Genomic DNA, 18,854 nt, shown 5'->3' on the forward strand with positions numbered 1-18,854 from the left:
AGTGCAATAGCAAGACACACAACGGACAGGTTTTATCTAAAGGAACAGAGAATTACTGTTCCATTATGCCAATTTTGCAGTAAGCATAACACTAGTCTTCCTACAGCACTTTCATCTGACTCCAAGTGCATGTCTAATACAAGAGCCAGAGATTAACAAGAGCCTCTCAGAAAGGTCTTCCAGTTCTTTTGTAAGTCCTGCTAGGTTGTGTTCATACTCATTTTAGACCAATCCAGATTCTGCTGCTGCTTTTTCCAAGTTCATTTTGAATTTGCCAAGTTTGAATAGTGGCATTCTTCCTTACCGAAAAGGGAGACAAATTCATTTACCTGCTAGAAGTAAACATTACAGAAGCTTTTATGCAGCAAAGAACTCCAAAGTAAATGGCATCTAAAGATGAGCTGGATTAAAATACCAGAGAGGGCATGTTCCCATGTCTGCATCTTACACAGTTTTTTTTTTCCATGTTCGTTGGCTAGTAAAACCAAACCTTAAAATTTAAATATGTTTTTTTAATTGTAGTATTGAATATCCATGGTAATTTCCAATACAGTCCCTTTACTCATGCAGTTCAAAGACTTTATTACATGGAGTCCACCTAAGAAATAGGGCAGCTTTATTACTATCATTTTTTAAGAAGTGATGCATTAGGCTTACATTTTATCTGTCATTCAAGCAGACTAGGTACTAAGAGAGCTGGCATCCCTTCCTCAAACAGACGTTAAGAGGCATGGTGCAAAAGATTTCATAAAGACAGTTTCCCTTTCATCTTGTTGTTTAACCTCAGCCAGCAACTAAGCACCATGCGGCTACTCACTCACTTCCCCCTCACCCAGTGGGATGGGGGAGAGAATTGGGGAAAAAAAGTAAAACTCCTGAGTTGAGATAAGAACAGTTTAATAGGGCAGAAAGGAAGAAAATATTAATGGTAATAACAATAAAACAACAACAATAATAAAAGAATTAGAATATACAAAACAAGTGATGCACAATGCAATTACCACTCACCAACTGATGCCCAGTTAGCTCCTAAGCAGCAATCCCCCTCCCAGGCCAACTCCCCCCAGTTTATATACTAGACATGACATCCCATGGTATGGAATACCCCTTTGGCCAGTTTGGGTCAGCTGTCCTGGCTGTGTCCCCTCCCAACTTCTTGTGCCCCTCCAACCTTCTTGCTGGCTGGGCATGAGAAGCTGAACTCTTGGTATAAACACTACTTAGCAACAACTGAAAACATCAGTGTGTTATCAACATTCTTCTCCTACTAAATCCAAAACATAACACTATACCAGCTACTAGAAAGAAAATTAACTCTATCCCAGCCAAAACCAGGACACATCTGCACCTTTCTGACCACCCATCCATGTAGCAGCTAGACAAAGTAATTTGAAAATGTAAACTGGCACGAGACAGCATTTCTCAGGAAGCTGAGACCATGCCCCCCATTCTGCCATGCACTCTCACTGTACTTTCCATAAAGTTTTAAAAGGCATTTTCATGACTAACAAAGAGTAAGGAAGTAGAATGAAGAATTTCAGCCATGGAAAGAGGTTCGTGTTGGGCATTGTACAGAGGTTGGGTATGAAGAGAAGTTTAGACACAGAAACATTCCTATCTTGAAAAGTGTTTATGGGAGGAGGGGACTGATTACACTCACTCTTCAACCTAATTGCACATTTTACTTTTACCTTTGGCCACATTGCAACAGTGACAAAACCTATAAAGCGGTAGTTAATATTTTAACAAAACAGGCAAGTAATACATTCTGAAAACTAATCTGTAAGCAAAATTTTATAAAAGCTGCTCAAATTGCTTGTAATCTTATCCATTATACTTTTACTATCTATCTACGATCTAGGCATAAGTCATAACATGACTATATGAAGCACAAAACATGTTACAGGCTGGGCAAGGCTACATCACAATAATCCTGTGCCTCAAATAGGTAGCATTCACAGACAAAGCACGTGAACCATTCAAGAACCAGAGGAAAATTACTGCCTTTCTTCAGGGTTTCCAAAGAGGAAGAGCTATATAAGGTCATATTTGTGGCCCACAAAATTCAGTGGTTTTCTTTTCCCTAGCGAGCACTAAGATGCTAGAGATGCACAAAAAGCTCACACTAGACAATTATACAACACAGTGCCTCTGGCAAATGACTTCTGTCACACTTCTCGGCGTGTTTTGTAAGTTTAGGACTTAGACATTGACAAGCAGTGGTTTTTGCATTTGTGATACCATCATCTGGAGGTCAGAAAATTGGTAGTACACCCATCAATACCAAAATAAATGGGGTTAATGGTGATCCTGGCCAAATCCTTTAAGACTGAACTATTTTTAATGCATGTTTCCAGATATCTCTTGCTAACAAGGAATAGGAATGTACTGTTCAACAAGCAACTAGATTTTCTGAACCAGTGCCAAAGCATATGACTTTAATTAAGCTATGGAGTATGCAGCAAGTTACAGGTAATCACACATGTACTTTATTAAGCAGTATAAAACTTGGCAAGTAGATAACAGTTAAATGGGCCCAAATGGATACCATGAGAAAATTTCAAATCTTTAGGAGGGCTTTCTTCCTCTGAAGCCATTAGGCAATCCTTAAGGCATTTATTGGTGTAAGGAACAATTCATTTCAACACAGTAGGTGTGTACTAGTTACAAAATCCTAAGTCCTGAAGGGAAAAATAAGCACAGCGTAAGAAAACCTGGAATGAGCAAACTGAAAAGGATGGAAATGGTTCTGTCCAAACACTATTTATTGAATATCTAAGGGAACAAGGGCAGGATTGAGCAGAGGCAAACTACCCCCTTCTCTCATCCTGGTCTTCAAAGTTTATTGCATTAACTTCCAATCACTTACCTAGCCATCTCCTATCTTCAAGATCTGCCTCTCACATTATCATTGCTTTCTTTTACATGCCAGTATACAGACTGATCAAAGTCTCCTCAAATCATGGTGAAGAGCTGCATTCAGTTTTGCTTCACAGGAATTGTTTTCTAGTGGTGTAGGAAATACTCCAGCTCAAAAAACAATTCTACAGTTTAAAAGATTTCTACCTTCTTGACACTGAAAGGAAGAAGATACACCTTGAGCCATCATTGCATACAAATGTCTTTTCATTGTTTACCACTAACTTCATAAGGGAAAACAGCTAAGAACCAATTCTTACAGAATTTAACTAGGTTTTAATGATTCTTGTCACAGTTGTCATTGGATCACTAACAGATCCTAATGTGACATTCTGCACAACACAGGGAGAAAGCCATAAACAAAAACCCAAGGTAGGTATACTTCTACTTCATGAAATATTCAAATGTTTGACTGGAAAAAAAAAGTATAAGAATCCAGAAGCTGCCAGTCTAATAGGACAAGATTTTTTTTTCCTCCCAGAGCCTTACACCTTACCCTCCTTCAATTCTTCAGTGAGTACATCCCACAGACATACACATTAGTAACCATACTATTTCACCTGTGAATCACATTAAGCTGGCAAGCCTATAATTGCCCAGTCATTCCATTTATTTGTCAAATATTTAACTTTTCTGCCAAGTTGGTTTACGCTAAGGTTATCAAGTAATCTGGCCATCTCTTGAAAAGTTATCTAGACTGATTTAAGTATACTTTTAATATTAGCATTGGAAAGAAAGGCATTCTGAGTTTATCTGGCTTTTCCTCAGACTAAATAAATGTTTGGCTGAACACTTCTATCCATGTGTTACAGACTTATTATTCCTTCCATGATTAAATGCAAAAAGGATAGTGGGTTCTGCTTCAGCATCTGACTGGCTTGCAAAACAATACATCATTTGGGACTTGTGCATCTTCAAGAGTAAAATGGCATTTGCCCAAGGATAATTACTAACATTTTGAGTTCAAATCCTCTGGTGCTCCACCACACCAATAGACAAATAGCATGTTGCTGTGAAAGAGCAGCTCTTAAAGGCAAGGCTGACCTTAATCCCCCTCCAAGCATGGCTATACCATCTTACAAAAATTTGTTGGTTCTCAAGAGACATTAAAAATTATTCCTTAAGATGCGAATCCAACCGATTTTGTACAGATGACTCCCCCACAATTAATGTTGTTCTACAGATCTGCAATAGGGATAGTAGCTTCCACTACAGAGGTAATAGCAGCTGAAACCAGAGAGATACGCCTTGCAGTACAAACCTGATTGCAGCTTCGAGTTGTAGCAGCAAACTATACTTTTGCTAGGATAGCCTGTTTTGCTAGCAAGGGTAGTTTTGTTTTACAGTCAGCTGCTTGTACAGGAATACCACATAAAATACATTACCAGGTTATTATACTGCTTACACTGTAGGTTTCTCAATCACTTTAAGCTGGCATAAACAAGTACTTCCTCTAAAAGCAGCAGTCTGTTCTTCCTTTTCTTTGCCCCAGGTTCCTTACTCCCACCCCTTCCTGCACAGCCACACATCATCATATGGTGGTGAACCAGACAGTGTAACTGATCTAAGTTGGAAAACTACTCTGACAAAAACATGTCCAAGAAGCTAGAAAAATCCTTTATAAAGTCAGGTTGGTTTTATCTGATTGCATAGCTGCATGGATCCATACCAACGTAACGGGGGAAGGGAGGAATAGGGGCAGCTACAAGTATTACTTTGGGTAGCAATACCCAAAGCAAGTGTAAAATTGCAGCTCACAGAGAAAAGTTGTCAGTGGATCCCTGCAGCTACAAGGTCAAAAAGCAGACTCACCCGCCCAGCTCAAGATGCCTCCTTTTCAGAAGGCAGAAGAAGTATCTTCAGTCATGCTGTGAGCACTATCATGTATTCTGCCTCCTAGTACTTGCCAGATACGAGACAGAATACCACTTGCTTAGCCAACAGGCAGCTATTTTCTCCCCAGTTGTTTTGCGGCTCTGTTGCTAATTATTAAAGCAGCTGTTTATAGTAACAGAACTGGCCACAGGGGAAGTTTCTTTGGCCCATGTCAAGACTCAAGTGTTCAGCCACTGCAGTAGGAAGAAAAGCATCTAGAAAACATACCTGGAGTTTTTGGCCCAGCTGCATAAATGTGCTCAACTAATCTACTTGAAGTTCAGCAAAGGCACTGCATCCCTCCATGGTCTGATTAAGTTCCTTCATAAAAATTTAGACTCAAAAAATCCTGTGACTTTCTAGAAGCACCGTCATATGAGTGAGTCATGCCTTTGGTTCAAAAAGGCAGCAATTACAGGCAGGTAGTTGTTTAAATTCCCATTAAGACTTCTCACATAGTTAAATGCAAACGTAAGAGAGATTTTTAGCTACTGCTTTCTAAAACCAGAACTACATTAACCCTATGAGAAGGGGAAGACTATACTTGTTGAGGAATAGTTAAAAAAGGCAATTATAGCACATACTACTAAACAGTCCCATCTGTATGTGAGCAACGTTACTCCAGATCCTGAGAGGAAAGTCAACCTCTAATTTTAAAATAGTCTTACATTAAACTGGACTAACCTGTTTTGAATCACTAAAAGCCTGCCAAAGGAAAAAGGTTAAGGCTAACTGGGTGCAATAAAGAACCACATTTAACATGTCCTAACATTTAATTCATCATTCAGGTGATCAAAGGCATTGAAACGCAACAGCTTGTTCAAGGATACCATGCATAAGCAACCCTAAGACTGATACCAAATGAAGGCTTAGATGAGACTTTTAACAACATCTTGAAACCTGAGATTGAAGGAAAAAAAAAAAAGGCAGCCACTGGAACCAGCACAGTGCTTTTGCATCATGACCTACTTTTGAGGCTACCACACAACTTCGGCCACTGAAGCAAGGTCTGGGAGGGGGGAAGTAATTCTGCAGCACATTGCGAATGAAGATGATATGGAGCAATCCACCTCACATGGAGAAGCAGCATTTTTTCCACTTCTTGCAATGCAAACTTTTGCCTGCCCTCAGGACTCTTCACACATTATAATCCAGTTAAACAACAGAAAGGCAGAGGTTGTACAAGCTGGGGTATAACTTTTCAAAAGTTTACTCATCTAAGAGAAGCAAACGGTTCTGGCAGCTCTCCTACCAGTAAGGCTGAACATCTGACATTCTCAACTCCCCCAACAAAACCGTAACAATATCCAAACAACAATCCTCCCCAAAATACAAGAGCAAGGGTGAGTGCCGCTTCATTTTGAAAGGGTTAATGAAGACTTGTTGCACCCTTTCCTCAGTATGTATACAACATTCCAGAAATTATTAAAACCTGACATAAACAGGCTTCCAACTCCAGCCCTGCCAGTATTAAATCTTCCATAGGGTTTCCTGCCTACTTCTTTTCATAAAGCATGGCCTTGACTAGAAGCCCCCATGCTTTCTTGGGACCCTCTTTCTGCCCCCTTCCAGTTTACTTGGAAAGTGACCAAGAGTAAGATTTTGGTTCATGCTGGAAGATGTGGTGATGCAGTCACAGGTGGCAATCTGTGCATGACAAACTCCCCTGATGGGCTTTTTCTTGCCCAGACACACAGGGAGGAATGGAAAGCTTAAGACAAAGCGGAGAGATGAAGGTCCTCATGACATCAGGGAGAACATCTTTGTAAGACAGCCTGATTTCCACCTTTATATTTTGGGGGCCAATGTCATTTCCCCAGCCTCATCATATTACTGGGAAAAAGATGTAGGAAACCATGGGACTTTATGAAATTACTGAAACAATTCTGGGAAGCCATCTTTTTAAAAGGGATCCAGTATTTAATGCAAGACAGACTTTATTCAGTGGATTGGATATTATACTGCTCCCTAAAGGCACAGGCTGTTACTAGTATTAGATCAGATTACATTGTTAAATCACTGCTGCTGCTGTTTTTAGTAGGAAATACTTCATTTTCTTAAACTGGGGAGGTAGCATTATCTGATTAAACTTATTTTTTGTTTTACTGTTAGGTAAAAAAGCTTCATATATGCTCTCATTACCCTCATGTTTATTAATACAGGTACATTAAACAAGTAAACAGCTAGGTGGTATGGGCATAAATAGCAATAGAGAAGCCTTCCCAGCTAGCAGAAAACATAACAGCTAGGATCAGTGATGCCGGTAAAACAGGCACTAAGAAGTAGTTTCACACTACACCAAAGACACAGGCATGCCTTATTCCTGACAGCTGGATCTCCAAGTAGCAGTTTCTAACCCCCAAACTAGATAAAGGTTAAGAGCAAGATAGCAAGCACTAACAGCTAAGTACTTTCAAAACCAAAAACCAACAACCTAGTCACCACATAAGCACAAAGAACTCAAACCTATGGGGATGGAGGTTCCTCAGGCCACTGTGTAAATATGCTGTTTTGGTCTGACACTGCTGCAAAAAACTTTTACTAAGAAAATCCACTGATTTGGTCAGAGAGTCACAGTCAAACTTCAGTCTGAAATGAGCTAAGTATGGCCCAGCCTACTAAAGGATCCTCATGTTTTTAAACCATGTTGAACATGAGAGATATCCCATCAGAATTAAACTGATTCATTCCCTCTGTCTCAATAAGGTAGGACGACAGGGGAAAACAAAATTAAGGCTATCATCACAGAACATCTTAATACATTACCATGTGGATTAACTGGAACAATCTTACTTTCCTGCAGAAGGAAGGCCTATGTCTAACCCAGTGGGGCTGGTGGCGCAAGAATAATCCTAACTATCAGTACATCGTTGCCACTAGCATTTTTTTTGCAAGTTCTTTCACCAAGGCTGTCCTTCTGATTGCACGCTGTGGGAAGTATAGTAGGACAACCATTAGCAAATTACTCTCCAGAATAAGCAATACTTTCTATAGTAAGTTGAGACTAGTGTTTTGCATGAATATTCATCCATTAAAAAAATAGTCAAGCCAGGACCTATTACTTAGTCTGTATATGCGAAGTTAGATACTCCTTGCAGATGTTGCTGTACCTATGATGAAGAGTGCAATACTTTATTTTCACATACTGGCATTTGAACTAATTATATTCACTGCTCTGAAAATTTGCAGGCTGGTTTCTTCAGGCTGCAAATGCTTAAGAAACCCAAATACTGCCAGAATATGTATCAGACAATTACAGAAGCTATTCAATAGATCAAGACAAAAAAGAGCACAGCATAGATCTTCTTAAGCTGACTTCCTCTAGCATATCATTAACATCTGCAAAGTCTAATTCATTAGAATTATCTCCAATTACCAGTCCCTAAACACATTACCATCATTCAATCTCAGAAAACTCTGTTAAAGTAAGCTTTTGAAAGCATCCACAGAATTTTGTTCACCCTCCAACAAAGATGGACAAGTTAGGTTTTGGCCGGATTTTACTAACTCTGAGGAAATAATTACTCCCTCAGAGAAAAACCAAAACAACGCAGAAGAGCATTTCTCACATTTCAGATTCTCCAAAGGGTTTGTAAACAACTATATATAACTGGTTATATCATCTTGCACTAAATACTCTCATTTTGCCTTCTTTGAGTGGACTCACAGATCAAACTGGTACATCATCACTGTGATAGCTTGGTAATAAGCAGCCATTCACAGCCTAACCTGCAGTTTGAGCCCACATTGATTCAGCACGATTACTGGAAAGTGTGTCTTGTTAGTGTAAAGGAGAGAGATCTTTTCCCTTCCACCTCTTCCCCACCCCAGCTTTGCATAGCTTCCCTCCATCTGGGCCAAGTAAAATATTCTAACATCCCCTGATGACGTGTTAAATGGAGCTGACCACTACAGTATTGAAAGAAAGGAATAAAGGTGTTTAGAGATGATTTTTTTATTTCTTACTTCCTCCCTGGCATCCAAGGAGGCCTGCTGCCTCCTAATGCGCTGCAAAGGGTGTGGTAAAATAGCTGCTTCTCAGCCATATGACCCCAAGCCTGTGATGCATTAGGTAGTGCTAATAGAGGAAACAGCTATAGGTTAGAGCAGCAGTTTTATGGTGCAGAACCCTTTGGTAAACATCTTCAGAGCCTCCCTTTTGAAGTACAAGTGATTACAAACAAGTGTTGAAAAAGCACACTCCATAAAAAGTATAGCTAGAGCACTTGAGCAGATCCCTGCTCCAGTTTTTCAGACTGTCCCAAATAGCAGCACAACAGACATGTTTACATTCATTGCCATGAAGTATAGCTATCTACTTTCTCAATTATTTAAATAAACATTTGAACTGACCTAGCAGTGATGCATAGCCCATATATTTTAAGTAAGGTGTAAGATAAAGAATGAAAATTAAGAATCCCTTCTTAACACAATAATTAATAAAATCAATAAATCTTAAGAACACCAGATAAATACTGTTTGGCCAATAATAAGGATAAATCACTGCTTAGAAGGGTTGCATCACCACACTGATTTCAGACTGTATCTACAGCATTTAGGAACTTCTGCAAACAGTACTTTAAGCAACGTATGTGAAATGTAGCATTTAAGAGTTACACCTTCTAGGAGAAAGAAATACAGGTAATGAACAGACAACACTTTGGCCAATATTGTGTATTTACAAACCATCCATTTTAGAAAATTTTAGCACAAGTAATACGATTTAGACAGCTGGTTTATAAACAGCTCTGTAGAAAGCTGGTGGCCACATTTAAGAGCAGCTTGATTTTGGAATATGAACAAATGCTATTTTAGTAATGTGTTTTGCCAAGCTGTAACCCTGTTAGAACTGGCAGGATAAGATATTTACTGACACACACGGTAAAATAATAAGAGGCTACAAGTGCTTGGCAGTTAGACTCGATACATAAAGACCTGCTAGCAGGGAAATATTTAGAGGACATAGACCTCTTCCATTTGTGACTTTGTAGATCTATGAAACATTTGGCAAAGGCTTGTCAGAATTTGGCATTTTTACCTAATTTGGGAGTGACTGTCAGCCACTCTCCTCTTACAGGATGCACAAGTTCCAGCGCCTATGCCACTTTAACAGCACACATCTGGACCACGACAGGATGAGACTTGCAGCAGTTCTGTACCAAAGCTTAAGTGCTTTTATAGTCTGCTGTCATATCAGTGCAATCACTACAGCAGTTCTTACAGCTGACAGTCACCTTCAGCAGGTGAAAATGAAAGTAAACATATCTCACAGTCTAGGCTTAGTCCTGTTGTTCAGACAATTTGATCATGCTCTGACAGTCCATCAACTTTTCCTGTATGTTTGCTGCAAAAATATACAGCTGCCATCCTTCAAGGGAGGTTTTACATATGACCTAAGGAATCCTTTAGGGCCAAAGCTGCACTGTGAGATGGGGCAGATCTCATCCATGCAACTGTAAGCATTATCATATGATCTACAGCATAGAGCTTGTGCCCCTTTAAATTCCCACAGAGACATTTTCCAGGGGCAGAGTGGTTAAGAGGAATCAGCATAATGGTTTTGTCAGCTGCACTATAACTATTTGTTACAAGCCAGCTGGTGCTACCACAAGCAGGCCATGCAGGCAGTAGAGATGCTAACCTACATTTAACTAGCTTGAATGTTGGTTAGCCTTACAAACTATCCCCCCCCCCCCCCCAAAAAAAAAATCAAAGCCACCAGCAAATGCTCTTTGAAAAGCATCTAGTCTCTCACAAGCATTTTCTGTTGGAGGTTACTGTCAGATATGCAGTCTTAGATTACCTAAAACATGCTCTGTGAATCAATCTTACACACACTAAAGCAGCTTTTCTTGGATGTCCATAAGGACAAAATAGTGTTGCAATAGTTTCTACTGGACTAGGCAGGCTTCTTCTAATAGAGTTTCTCTGCATAAAAAGGGTACTTAAAGTCAACAAGTCATAGCTAACATTTAGTTGTAAGATTTAAAGTGATTGCACTTGAGTCATTTTCTAGATACAGCATTGCTGGCATAAAGAACGTAGCAGTGAGAAGTTCAGCCTATACAAGCATGATTGTTTAGAAAACAAAGCTAATCTAGTGGTTGGTTGTTTTTGCACAGCTAATTGCATACCAGCTAGAGTACCTTTCGAGATCATTCTCAGAGGCAGAATGAATTTGTGGTCAGATAGTATCGCAGGTATTTCTGTAGGTAGGTAGAGCTGCTTAAATACTTGCAGGCACTGAAAGCAGCCTATGAGAAGAGCAGGACAATGAGGGAAATGCCAGAATGTCAGCATACAGAATAGCATGATATTGAACTACAACTGAGTTAGCAGGTTATCCTACTAGACATCTAATATCCTCAGAAAGGCATCAGATCCTCTACTCAGAAGTGCATTCACTAGAGTTAGAGAACAAGCAATAATTTTTCTCATTCTATTACCCTGGATAGATCCTGAAGTCTCAAGCCAAGTAGGAAATTCAGCTGGGAGATAGGGAAAGAAGTAGCAATCTGAACACCTGACAAAATAGGTTTGGTTTTGTGCCTTTATTGTTTAAAGAGACACCAAAATACAAATGCAGTTAGCGTAAGCCATCTTCAAGGAAGTAAAATGAAACGGACTCCATAGTCTATATGAGTATATTTTCAATGTAAATAACAGCTACAACTTAAATTCAGGACCCCAGAACTGGTGAAGTGAATATAGATGAAGACTTGAGTATCTCCTTTACATTTTTTAAAATGCATACCAACTACAGCTTGAAGAGTAGCAAGTGAAATTTGTTGAGCAGTGATTTGAAGGATAAACAGGAACAGCAGCATCTTGCTCAGATAAGTCTGAGATTAGTCTAACATCCACCTAACTTTAAGGGACCTCTTATCTCAGGGGCTGTATGGCTATTCACAGAACATATCAGAGGAAGAACTGACCAAATTGAGAGCTGATCAATGAATGCTGCCTTTAATGCACTGAAGCTATCTGCTTACACATCTCAACAGTCTGACAGGAGCCTTCTCTAAACTATTAGTCCATTCTTGAATAATAACACATAGCAATAGCATGGCTTTCATGAAGATAGTTAAATAGCTCTCCATCTTCTGTCATCCACACACATTTATGCTTCTTAAAGTTTGTGATTACACCACTGACTTTTCCTCATCTTTCTCCATTCGTGTTCAGTCTGGTTTCACCTCTGCCGTTCTCCTTGTATGGTAGAAGAAATACTGGCACAAGATTTTTAGCCTCTACTCTTTGCTCTGGTTTAATAATCTTTGTGGTTCAGCAGAAGCTGTTGAGAACAAGCATAGCACAAGCTAAGGCATTCAGCTCTTTGCTTTGAACTTTCATTGCTTTCAGTTCTCTGATCCTAGAAGTAACAGAATGCAGTCTTCTCACAGCTCCTCTGGAAAGTTGAGCCTGACCTTACAGTATTCTAGATGTTACATTTCCAGCTCCCTGATCTGTCACTCCTGATCAACTCTTGGTGGCTTCTACTTGCTATAATATACCAACTTCTCCATTTTCAAAACTGATTTGATGTTCATCTTCCAGGAGATGACAACTGCCCACATCAGCAATCCAAATCAACTAATTGCATACAGAGGTCAGATAAAGTATGATGTGAACACACATACACCTGGTTGATGCTGCTAGGTGTTTTTGACTAGATAAATTTCAGAAAGGGATGCTTTATTTCTGTGGTGCAGAGGAAATCACAGGCTTACATCTGGGGGGGAAACAGGAAGACAGTCATAATTCCTACAAAGGGCTGAGTTGAAGTTGCAAAAGCAAAGTCAAGTACTTGAATGAATACTGCATAATATTACCTAATATCATCTTTCCAAAAGACCTTTAGGTCTTCAGATTATTTCTTTAAAGAACTGCTCTTTTAACTGAATGCTTTCTCTTATCAGTTTATTCTGTTACAAGATAGTGGCTTGGCTTCCAACCCAGTTCCCATGAATATAGTTAACACTTACAGGATTCCTTTCTCTAAAATCAGAACTAGCTAAATCCATTTATCACACATGGAGTTGATAAGGGATAGCACATTTGCCCCTTAATTATTTCACTGCTTGGGCTGGTTCCCTCACCATTTGCAAGGTGTTTACAGGCAACAGTTTGTTGGAATTAACAGACTTGTCATTCAGGTTAAGGAACAACTTTACCGTGTCCTTAACCAAGTCCCTGAAGAGCAGACAAAGTTGTTACCTTGATATAGTGAAGTACATATTAATCATAAGTATTTGAAGTGTTACACCTGCTTAAAGTATATGGCTGTTAAGAGCAGGCAAACCAAAAATATTAAGTGAATGAGGCTTAGAGCAACTGTCGGAGTTATCCAGGTCAGACTGTGGTGACATTAATTTTGCCTAGAATTTCTAAAAAGCTTGTTGAAAGCATTTAGGCACGTTGGATGGCTTGTTATAGGCCTTCTCTGGTTTCAGTTAGATACTTTTAGAATCAATTCAAGACAACTAGAATTACCTGAATTTGGTCACTCAAGAAGTCTTCCAGAAAAAAAATCCTACTCTGAAACACATGAAGGTTTTAATAAATCAGCAGTTATGTAGGATTTCAGAGGTCTAATTAATAAGCAGGAGTAAGTGCCATGCATCCCTATATTAAGGCTCTGGCAACCTTAGATGAAGATACCACAGAAGTGGGTAGGACACTCAGATAGACTTAGAGAACATTACAACAGCTTCTGAAACTTTTGCTATGGAGAGTAGCTGACTCCAAAAATAGTATTTCTAAGTAGGGTTTCAGGAGCTTTCTAGTGTTGGTCCAGAAGTATGACCAGCTCATGGACTCAGAGCAGGCTTACTGAACAGAGATATGCAAGGACTGCAAAGGACAGTCTGAAATAAAAACAACCCCCCCCCAGCAAGTATTTATTCAAACACTGCTTCTGCTAGCAGGTTACTAGAGAAGGGTTTACATATTTTTCAGGAAGACCTGTGGATTATAGCAGAGAAGCAGAACCAAAGTCAGTTTCCTGTTGAAAGCAGATATTCTTACTTTTGTCCTAGTGTTACACAAGTAATGATTCCTCAAACACAACATTCAATCAGAACACTTCAGTGAGCAAAGCATGCTGTATGTAAACAGACTGAGCCAACTAGAAAAAGCTGGGGGAGGAAATAATAGAAAGGACAAGAGCCAGAAGACCCAAGTTGTAACCAGGATTATAGCATATTCTCTACATGCTATCAGTAACAGAAGTGTCACTATACATCATGAGAAAGACAAAAAGTAGGTTCACTCCCTCCTTGCAAAACTCATTGATAACTTTCTCATGGTTACAAGCTGAGGTTGCTCCTTGCAATTCTTGCATCTTCAGCTGCGAGCACGCACACACAATTGCCTAGCTACCAGGTTCCACAAAGGCACAGACATTTACATGTGCTGCATGTGTTGTTGTGCATCTTCAGTGATAACACAAGAAGCTGAGGAAGGAAACTATTTGGTTCTTGTAGCTTGTTAAAAAGAAAGTACATTTAGTATTTGACTAACAACGATCTTGAAGTTGGTGCAAGTTACTGGTCAGCACATGAAGGTATTTGACATTTTACATTTTAGTCACTTGTCAGAGTGAAGAAGCCCTTAGGGTGAAAAATTTCATGATTATTAAAGCTTATTTTCATGAAAAGCATAGATTGCCCTTCTAGGCTGTATTTTATTTTGGCAGCTTTACTAAGAACACTGCTTAGTCATTTTACTTTTCCAATTACAGTACCAGCTTATGCAATAAACTAATGTGTTTACTGTTTGAACAATCACTTGCCAGATTTTTGGGAGGAATAAAATTTGATTAAAGCAATGTGCAGTTAAGCATAATATATACTTAAACGTTTTAGGTTTTAAGAACCTAAATAGACTTGAAGTTTCTTAATATTACTTTATGTAGCAGCCAAAATTTAATAGACAAAACAGGGGCACCACAACCCTGTTATCTCATTTCAGCAAGATGCATTTATTATGCTTTAAGAGCTTTAAGTTTCTTTTCTTCCAGTAGCAAATGTCTAATGTCAACATATTTCCTCTATACAAATTTCTAAAAGAAAAAAGCAGACTTTTGACCCATGAACTTCTCTGGAGAAGCATAGATCACCATGGAGTAAACCAGACATAGTTCAAAAGGTCACTCCCATTTTGTTTTAAACTTCTATTTTTAAGCAAAAAGATACTTAAATTTCTAGGTTGCAATTCCACATTAAAACAGCCGTGATGTAACACATTGCTATCCTTAACTTGCATTCTAGTTTTCAATCAAGTGTCAGTAAATTTAAGATAACTTAATTGGGGTAGACAGTTGGGGACAACAAATTATTTACTAGCAAAAAAATAAACCCTGCAGTAAAATAATTAATGTGGTATCTGTAAAGTTCTTCCTACTTATACACACTGCAGTTTGCACTGACTACAGATTGCCAAAAAGTTTTGGCTAGGAAAACTTTCTCAGCACACCTTCAAGAACTTACTATGCCCTTGCTCCCCACTCATCATACATGAAGTCTGGAGAAACAAGATGAACATAGAATGTGCAACTCTATCCTGTATTTCCCCGATGAAAGAATACTTGTCCTGTAAAAATAAGCTTCAACCAGGCTTAAGCCTTCACTCATGTGGAGTGCAAAATTCAGCAAACAGGACAAGAGGAAATGGCCTCAAGTTGCACTAGGGGAGGTTTAGACTGGATATTAGAAAAAGTTTCTTTACTGAAAGGGTTGTCAGGCATTGGAACAGGCTGCCCAGGGAAGTGGTGGAGTCACCATCTCTGGAGGTGTTAAAAAATGTGTAGATGTGGCACTTCAGGACATGGTTTAGTGGGCATGGTGGTGTTGGGTTGACAGTTGGACTCGATCTTAAAGGTCTTTTCCAACCTAAACAATTCTATAATTCTATGAAATAAAGTGTTATCAGCCTTCAGAACATGAAACTGAAATTAGCATAGACAAGTTTCCCAGGTTCAGTATGAAATGTTAATTCCTACTGAAGAAACTAGTGCAATCCAAACAGACTCCAGTTTACTTTAGGACAGACATGGGGTAACATACCCAGCCACGCCGGTAGGAGCTTGAGTGACCTGATCCCAGATTTCTTCACTATACAAAAATAAACTGAACACATGTATGTGCCTTCTCACATGTTTTCTGTTAAACATTTTCTACCATGAGGAGCAGGTGTGACTACCATTTGCTATGATTAAGCTGATTTCAGAAGTGTTGGCAGTTATACACTAAAGCCATACTCTGAATCCCACTAGATCACGAACAGTGGGACTTGTCTGTCACTCTGGATACATCCTCCCCACATATGCCATGAGTGAAACTGCACACCTAACTGATGAGAAAAGCGACCCAGACTTTCAGGCTTTCCCTGCACAATCTGCAGTTTAAGTCTGTGCCTAACCGTCTGCTTAGAAGTCTGGGGAATGCAGATCTAACATGCAACTACCAGCTCAGATATAAACAATGTGAGATGTATTCATTGGTCATGTAAGCATTCTATATTTTCATTCTTTCCTGCAAGGTTGGAAGGGCAATAGCATTATTAGAAGCCTAAACCCTTTCATATGCAAAAAGACACGCTTGTGTAACTTTAGTCTTAGCTGCTCACATCAAACAACTTATAGAGCTACAGTTTGTCCAGTGAGGCTAACAAATCAATGTAGGAAAAGTTCTGGGTTCTTCCTTGCTTTAATCAGATACAATGGAGCCTAGAAGTTTCCAGCCTTGGCTTCCTGGTTTGCTCTCAGTCTTGTCCAGTATTTTAAAAATTTCTTCAGGGAAAGCCAAGAATTAGCCAGTATTCTTATTTTTATTTGAAAAGATATCACTATTACTCAGACAATTAAAAAGTTATTTAATCCTACATCAACAGTGAACAAGAAAATGAAGCATTATAATGGCACTAGTATAACCACACCAGGTAAGAATTAGAAATTATGCTGGACAGTCATTGAAGCAAAAATAAGGCACCCATTTTTATTTAATATTTGTCACTGGCAGGCTTCTACTCATTTTCCAAGTTACAGGTAGATGCAATATTAATGTACTGAATGCTGTTAGTGGAGATAAAGCATTGCTTTCATTTGCACAGTGCTTCCACCCCAACCACACTAATTTAGATGCAAGACGGACAGTATATCACATGGTGGAGATGTTATAAATACAGAGCTGAAGTGTTTAAAGACATTAGCATTAGACTCTGCTCTTATTAGACAATATACCCTTAGTATTAAAGCTTCCGGAACTATTACCAACACCTCCTCTAGAACACCTTTCTAGTTCAGACTATTTTTTTAAAGTACAAAGCAATTTTACTGAGAATGTTTGAAGCTCAGAACTGCAGCAGGTTTCTTAACCCATTTCCTAGAGGAAAGATCTCCAAACCATTTGGACTGCACCAATTTCTGCATGTAATGCTGAAATCTTATTCCCTAATTAAAAGAATTTGTCTTTTGTAAGCTATGGTGTATACATTCAGTCTTAATACAGTAATTGCTATGTACAGACTTAAAGCTTTCTCTAGTAGGGATGCTTGACCATGGGCTACTTACCAGCCTGTGGCTTTGTCAGTGGGAAAGCCCCTAAAACTTCAACAATTGGTGAAGGCCATCAGGGACACATCAATTGCTATATTCCAAGTAGGCAGAATGAAGTTGTGATCCACAATCAAGGCAACTTGTTGTCAAGTTCACTGAAGGATCCTGCAAGTGAGATATTTAGAACTACCTACACAGACTCCTTAGAGCACCACACAGACAGCAAGTCTGTTGACCAAAAGCTTCTGAAAGGGGCTGAAGTTAAGGGAACAGTGTAGCTATTATTGTACCAGTGATAAATTTAGGCATTAATTACAACCAGTTATTCAGTAACCAGCCTTAACAAGAACTGGAACTGATCTGTTGGAAAGAGTGTTAATTTAGGAGTGTAGTTAATGAGGAAGAGAAAGCTACTAAGTGCAGCTTAGGGAAATGCCGTGCCCTGTTGGGCTGCTGGAGTGAGCTGGAAGTTTGTAGTCTGATAAACATGTATGTTTAGTACTTTGCAGTTACTGAGCACTGGGGTTTTTGTGTAAGTGTAGCTTACCATGAAGTGACTTGTGCAGAGGTGGGAAGATGCAAAGAAATCTGTTCAAGGAGTACAGAGTCAAGTTTATACTGAACATCCCTGAGACACATTAGGCTTTACGTAGACAGTGGTATTAATTTGATCTAGCCATGAACAGGCTAAGAATACCCTGAAACAAAGCAGTAAGACTATCTTAAGTCATCACACCAAAGACTATTACTTGCCTACAAGTATATCCTATCGTTCCTAACAAGGAAAAGAATTGCTAACAATTTAATATCACACCCACTAGATGAATAGGCATCTATGGGAGATGCTAGCATAAGATTCACTGGATGGGAACTCAAACCCCTTTTATATACAGCTTAGCTCAGGACTACTACACTGTTGAAAGGCCATGATAGATATACTTTTATCTAGCACTCCAGTCCAGCTCATATGCATACAAAGAAGATTAGAGATCCCACTAGTACTACAGGGTCAAAAGGCTTATTTTCAAATGGCATCCTGAATTGTCACACAAACTATCCCAGAGTGACCATCTGGAAGAGGACACATGTTATCTGGTTCAATGCCATTTCTCCACTAGACTGAGAGATCTGCTACTGTGCAGCTGCATATTGAGAGTTTTGAACAGACCATACCTGGAAGATGACGAATTGGAAAGGTGATCTGAAAGCAAAGCAGCAGGAAAAAAAAGCTCCAACTGTAAGGCCAGCAATAATTGTAGGAGCACAAAGGGTACAGATAACTGTCAGATCACTCCCCTTTTCAGCCCATGTAAGTAGCTAAGTGTTTTGACTTTAAGGCTGTGACAAGCAATGTGAATGGCAGCCGGAGCCACAGAAGTGCTACGATGTTGGAAACAGGATAATTCCTGCACTGAGAAGCGTAAGCCCTTTCCCTCTCTACACCAAAGTTAGGAGCAGAACAAGAGCCAAGAAAAAGAACAAGAACAAACCTACATCACAAGCT

The 18,854-nt window shown here is 39.3% G+C and overlaps 1 protein-coding gene across 6 annotated transcripts in view; it reads right to left on the reverse strand.

Moving 5' to 3' along the window:
• The window catches only part of SLC45A4 (solute carrier family 45 member 4), a 90,088-nt gene that overhangs the window by 42,185 nt on the left and 29,049 nt on the right, over positions 1-18,854 (reverse strand). Inside the window, exon 2 of one of the 6 annotated variants that reach the window (XM_069780140.1) lies at positions 17,366-17,515. The exons of the other annotated variants lie outside the window; for them this stretch is intronic. The gene's annotated coding sequence lies outside the window, so the exon portion shown is untranslated. The remainder of the gene's footprint in view (positions 1-17,365; positions 17,516-18,854) is intronic. 6 annotated transcript variants of the gene reach the window in all.

The sequence above is a fragment of the Haliaeetus albicilla genome, chromosome 3, assembly GCF_947461875.1.
Source record: "Haliaeetus albicilla chromosome 3, bHalAlb1.1, whole genome shotgun sequence".
Classification (NCBI taxonomy): domain Eukaryota; kingdom Metazoa; phylum Chordata; class Aves; order Accipitriformes; family Accipitridae; genus Haliaeetus; species Haliaeetus albicilla.